The following is a 7,052-nucleotide window of genomic DNA, read 5'->3' as shown; positions in this document are numbered from 1 at the left end:
TTTTAGAGTTATTATTCAAGCCTTTCTGCTTATACATAAGTATATTTTAATGTGAGGACTTCAGTATATCTTTGTGGGAGAACAATTCAACTCATAAAAGTACACCCTCAGTCCTTCCCTAAATTAATATCTTTCCTAGGTACAAAATAAGTTCACCTCATCCTGACACCCTCAAAAGGATTAATGCATTCCATTGTCAACTCAAAGTCCCAAGTCTCAGCTAAATAATCAACTCAACTAGTCTAATTTAGTTATGAGTGAGAATCCAGGTATGGTTCACACAGAGAGAAAATTCATTGTTATCTATGGACTTGTGAAATTAGAAAACAAGCTATACATTTATAGAATAGAATACATTGTTGGGATGGTCATAGGATAGACATTTCCATTCCAAAATATAGAAGTAGAAGAAAAAGAGGTCTCAAGTCCCAGGCAAGTCCAAAAACAAGCAGGGCAAATTCAATAAGTTATCAAGGCTTGAAAATAATCCTGGAGAGGAGACTTTTGTAGTTCTCCTCAATTTTCTCCACCTGCACTGCATGTCATCTCACTGACCCTGGCCCAGTGTCATTCTGTGGGGAAAACATGGAAATTAGAGAGCTACCAAGTTTCTTGGTCTTTTCTTCTTACCTGCACTATTGCAATACAGATGGTCCCCGACTTAACAAGGGTCGACATACAATTTTTCAACTTTATACTGGTGCAAAAGTGATACGCATTCTGTAGACATCATAATTGGAAATCTGAATTTTGCTCTTTTCCTGGACTGGTGATATGTGGTATGATCCTCTCTTGTGATGCTGGGCAGCAGCTCCCAGTCAGCCACATGATCACAAGGGTAAATACATGATATACTTACAACCATTCTGTTTTTCTCTTTCAGTACACTATCCAATATATTAAATGAGATATTCAATAGTTTATTATAAAATATGCTTTATGTTACAGGAATTTGCACAACTGTAGGTCAGCGTAACTGTTCTGAGTACATTTAAGGTAGTCTGGGCTAAGTTGTTATATTTGGTAGGTTAGGTGTATTAAATGCATTTTTGACTTAACAATATTTTCACATTATGATGGGTAAAGCATAACCTCATCGTAAGTCAAGGAAAACCTGTATTTGTATAATAGCTTGATTATTACTTTTAGTTTGGCTCACCGCCCCAGTTGGCCACCTTGACACCTGGCAGCTTAACAGCTGGCATAAAGCAGAGTAGTTTTAGTTTCAGGCTTCCTGTCTTCATGTTTATGTCACAGAAAAAGTATTTTCACTTCAGTGCCTTGGTAAGAGACAGAAATATATTATAAGGGAAAGTTTAAGAAAAAACAGGATCCATCAACAAACTATGATTCTTTAATTGCAAGTCCTTTTCCAAGTTCACCATGAAACAGGTAATCTATTTCTGTTTCATCTACCGTAGACTTTGCCTAATATTTTGTTTGTTAAAAGTAAACACTGAAAAATTTACAAGAGTTGTTGAAAAGTTACATATTAAATTCTGAATCCCTGACAACAGCATTCTATGTTTCCTCTAGCTAAAATTAACTATACTTATTTTGCTTCTCCATAGATATGCTCTCAAAATATTCAAAGAAAGGTTTTTCATATAATTATTTTTGGTTTTGCTTATGTGTGATTGTGTATGCATGAATGCTTACATCTGTATGTTCATGTGAACAAGAAGATATACAGACAATAAACCCAAAGGGCTATATATAGAAATTTCCAGATTTATATTTTTAAATAACTAAGATTAATATATTAGAGGAGGGAAACAGCTAGATTGATTATTTCAAGTTGGGACAGGAAATAATAAATATTATATGGCAGATCTGATTAAAATACAAATTGAAAAATATGCTTATCAAAATTAAAAACTCAATGAGTAGACTAGATACCAGATTTAATAACTGAAGAAAATTGGTGAATTGAAGACAGATCAGAAGAAAGGAAAAAGATAAGAGAACACCTAAAAAAAGTCATAAAATACATCAATCATACATTTTCAAACCCTCACAAACCCTGGGAAAATGAAGAGAGATCTATAAAGCAGCCAGTAAGATGGGGAAAGGATCTATTTTATCTTATCTTCAAAGAAGAACAATCACACTTATACACAGAGAAGCAATAATCACACGTTGTAATTAAGAGTAACAGTTGAATTTTAAGCAAAAAATTTGAAAGCTGTAAGTATTCATTAATAATAGAAAACCAAAAGGGGGCCTGGGTGGCTCAGTCAGTTAAGTGCCTGACTTCGGCTCAGGTCATGATCTCACTGTTCCTGGGTTAGAGACCCGCGACGGGCTCTGTGCTGACAGCTCAGAACCTGAAGCTTGCTTCAGATATCCTGTCTCCTTCTCTCTCTGCCCCTCCCCCACTCACTCTCTGTCTCTCAAAAATGAATAAACATTAAAAAAAATTAAAAAATAATATAAAACCAAGTGCAAATGAAGAAGGTATTTTGTCCCAAGTACAAGCAGTAAGAGGGTCCACTATAATCAATTTAATTTTTTTGTAATGTTTATTTTTGTGTGTGTGTGAGAGAGAGAGAGACTGTGAGTAAGGGAAGGGCAGAGAGAAGAGGGAGACAGATTCTGAAGCAGGCTCCAGTCTCTGAACTGTCAGCACAGAGCCCGAGGCAGGGCTCAAACTCATGAACCGTGAGATCGTGACCTGAGCCAAAGTTGGCCACTTAACCAACTAAGCCATCTAGGCGCCCCTGTAATTAATTTAAATACATAATAAAACTGAGTAGAAATGAGCCTGCTTTGTATTATGCACTGGCATTTCTAAATAGCATCAATGATAAAGCATACCTTCCTACCTTGGTTGGTTATTTGGATCCTCCCCACTGTTTCAGAATACTGCAAAAAAAATGTATTGGTTTAGAATTATAAGCTCCATAAAAATCCTCTTCAAGAATGAAGGTGGATACCTAGGCATTTTTGAAGATTTCCCTTGTGTCCTACAAACTTCCTAACCACACTTATTAGTCATGGCAGCTTTATTTCTTTGTTTTAATTTCTTTCTTTCATTGCTTTGTCTTACTGTGCTGGTTAAATCTTCCAATAAAATGCTGAAGAGAAATAGTAGATGGACACCCTTGCCTATTCCTTGATTTTTGGTGGAAAAGTGCCAGTCTTTTACCATTAAATATAATGTTAGCTGCCTTGTAATAGTTTGAAGAAGTTTCCTTCTAAGAATGGATTTAAAACAAAATAAAACCAAACCAAACATCTGACAATGCCAAATGTTGGCAAAGATGTACTAGTCACACATTTCAATGTGCATACCCCCTTTGGAAAGTTTTTTTGGAAGCATCCAGTGATGCTGAAAACAATTTCTAAACCAAATTGTATTCACATATGTACCAAAAGATACCTACAACAGTATCAGTAGCAATATTATTTGTGAAAGTTCCAAGCTGGAAAATTGAAATATCAATCCATAAGTTGCAATCAATTGGGATATATTTACCCAAATGAATAACATACAGAAATTAAAATGGCATAGCTAAAGCTACAGCCAATGGCATTCAGAAATCTCATAAAAGTAATGCTGAGCAAAAGAAGCAAAACCTGAAAGACTACATATAATACAATTAACTTATATAAATTTAACACATAAGCAAAACCACTCTGGATTGATTTGTTAGAAATAATAGTGCTTAACTTTGGGTATGAAGGCAGCTTTTGACATAGATTATGTTCGCTTTACTCACTTGGATTATTTAAAATATACAAATTTCGGGGCTCCTGGGTGGCTCAGTGAGTTGGACATCTGACTTCGGCTCAGGTCATGATCTCGCAGTCTGTGAGTTCGAGCTCTGCATTGGGCTCTGTGCTGATAGCTCGGAGCCTGGAGCCTGCTTCGGATTCTATGTGTCTCTCTTTCTCTGCCCCTCCCCTGCTCATACTCTGTCTCTCTCTCTGTCTGTCAAAAATAAGTAAACATTAAAAAAATTTTAAATATACAAACCTCTCTGCATACATGTTTTGCTAAGTTGAAAAAAATAAGAAAATTTGTGCAAATAGAAATATGCTATAATACAATTTGGACCACCTTTAGCTTCTTTGCATCTGAGAATGAAACATAGGTCACCAGGACTTCTGGCGCCATCCAAGGAAATTTGGCCAGGGTTCTCATGGTTGTACTGTCTTCTCAAACCGGCATGGTCTGATCCAGAAAAAAAGTGCCACAGTATATGCCATCAGTTCTTCTGTCAGTACACAAAGGATATAGACTTCATTAAATTGAATTAGGAGAACTTCCTTGAATGGGTCATCCAAGATACTTATTTCAAATGTAGAATTCCAAGATACAATGATTTAATGCTAAATCATTGTACATAAAGTTAAAATATCTCAAGTAATAAATAAATAAATAAATAAATAAATAAATAAATAAATAAAAGAAATTTGGACCTTGAAACCAACATCTATTTCCCCCTCTATCTTCCTGCAATTAGTTCAAGAACATTGAGTTCAAAAACATGCAGTAAAGGGAGGATCAAAATGAATTTAGAACAACAGAATAATTAGCTTTGTGTTTCAAATTCGATTTTTACACTTAAGGCACGGACAATAACTTCAAAATGAAAGACTTCATCTTCAAGACTCTTCTATTTTAAAGAACGAAAGACAAAGTTTTGAAGGACACCAAGCTTAATATGTTTGTCATTAAAAGAAACAGGAACAGAGAACAGAGAAGGACTGCATTTCCTTTATCCCACAGTCTTGTTAAAGATTACCCATATGTGTACCTTTCTAATGAGGGATATGCTCAATGAAACCCATGAAGAAATCCACTATATAAGAACGGTAAACTAGCTTTAATGGAGAAATGGTAGTAAGAATAAGCACCTCAGCATAAGGCTTAAGTATAACACTTGAGAAACCCTCTCCAGCTAAGTATCTTGGGACCAACCCAAGAAAGAGTTTTGGAAAGAATTTCAGTTTGCATCATTTCTTACTTTTATCTGAATATTTGTAAAGTACTATATATATGACAAAGAGCAAGCAGACCTGAAAAATACTTGGCACTTGAAATAATCTAAATTTCCTAGGTGGCTAGGATGTTCATGGGTGTAAACTCTTATCAGATGGAACAAAGAAAGAAGCTTATGATGAATAACAAGATGAGATAAAGTGTGTTTCTGAAAATGCTTGCAGATGAATAGACCAAATTAGCTCCTACTACCTATTCCACACCAAAAGCTGGATGCTATGTCAACTGGACTTTAGAAGTCATAGGAGAAATAATATGTAGAAGACAGAGCCCTGTATTTATTAGGTTAATTGAAAAATTGAAAAATTTTTGAAAAATTTTTTTCAAACAATTTTCAATTGAAACAAAACTGAAAAATTGAAAATTGAAAACTGAAAAATTGTTGAATTTTGAAAAATTGTTTCAAATTATTGAAAAATTATTCAATTCATTAACATTATCTCAAATGATTAAATTATGCTACTAGGACCAGAAGATTAGGGCATGAGATAATATTTTGTTTGTTTTCTAGAAAAAAAAATTATAACTTTACACACTTCATTTCTAATTATGAAATTTTATCTGGATCCTCATTAAATAATGATTATTTGTTTAATATCTTATACTTAGTGGACTCCTATAGCCAGAGAAGCTCAAAGGTCCTATAGAGTCCAATGATTTTTAAAAGGAACTAAGGCTGAATTTACTGAGGGGAAAAAATTACCCTACCATTATCCATACATTTCAAAAGAGATCTTCTCCAGTTTCCAAATTGTAGCACTTAAGCCTTTTAGCTAATTTACTTGTGTCATTGTTCCTCTGCTCATTGTATGATCTTAGTCATAAATAGATTTTAAAATTTAAATTTTCTGTTCAAATTAATGATTGACATTTAACTTACCAAAATTTTAGCAAAGTATCTCATGTTCAGCCTATTCAAATCATCCAAAATATGTCCTGATAGTTTCACAATTTATTTCTTAAAAATTTCCTGAGAAAGAAACAGGAAAGTGTGTTCAAAGTATCTACTGCTCATGTCAAAACTATCAACTGAAGGGGCGCCTGGGTGGCGCAGTCGGTTAAGCGTCTGACTTCAGCCAGGTCACGATCTCGAGGTCCGTGAGTTCGAGCCCCACGTCAGGCTCTGGGCTGATGGCTCAGAGCCTGGAGCCTGCTTCGGATTCTGTGTCTCCCTCTTTCTCTGCCCCTCCCCCGTTCATGCTCTGTCTCTCTCTGTCCCAAAAATAAATAAACGTTGAAAAAAAAATTTAAAACTATCAACTGAAATATTTTCAGGTAATATGCTTCAGAGTTTATTGATATATACCTATACTGTAGAGAAAAATAAGATGAATATAATGCTTTGACACCTCTTAAATAACACACGTTTTGGCCACTTGATGTTTTGCTAAATCTAATGCAAGTCTTGGAAAATCATGATATTTTGAATTATTTACCATCTATATGATAAAGAAGATTTCACATGTGGATTTCTGAGTGATTTTAGTTATAAAATAACTGACAAATAAATGACCAGTAGGAAGACATAAGTAGTAGCTAATTGACTAAGGTAAATACATATAATCAACTTTGATGCCATTTGCAGATAATCAATGAAACAAAGTATTTTGTATCAAACTGCTATACATTAACCTGGAATAACATAATGAAAGTTAATAAGGTGGGAATAGTAACTAACTGGAATATCAAAAACTTCAAGCCTGAATGTAGATATCTAAGTAAACTCACAAGTAGGAAAATAGAAATATTTCAGTCTTTGAATGCCAGTTTAATATGCTTATTGACATTAAGCATAAAATGAATGTTTTTCTTTACAAATCATAACCTAACAACACACACTTATAGAAGAAATGTCAGAGGGCACTACGGCTTTTTATATCCACACTTTAATAAGATAATAAATATAATATGTCCTATAATAGAGTAGAAGATGTCTTATCTAGCCATATATCTTTAGAAATACTTTTAAATTTTTATTGTAACAAAAGTAATGAGTGAAACTGGTAGTGTGGACTCATCTTACTTAGGTTTTTCAGCATTTTCT

General features: G+C 34.2%; 1 pseudogene; it reads left to right on the top strand.

Moving 5' to 3' along the window:
- The first annotated feature begins 253 nt into the window (after nt 1-253).
- On the top strand, nt 254-5,277 carry LOC123386005 (annotated as a pseudogene).
- Nucleotides 5,278-7,052: the final 1,775 nt, after the last annotated feature.

This window comes from Felis catus, chromosome A1 (genome assembly GCF_018350175.1).
Source record: "Felis catus isolate Fca126 chromosome A1, F.catus_Fca126_mat1.0, whole genome shotgun sequence".
Classification (NCBI taxonomy): Eukaryota; Metazoa; Chordata; class Mammalia; order Carnivora; family Felidae; genus Felis; species Felis catus.
This window is presented reverse-complemented; position numbering and strand designations above follow the sequence as displayed.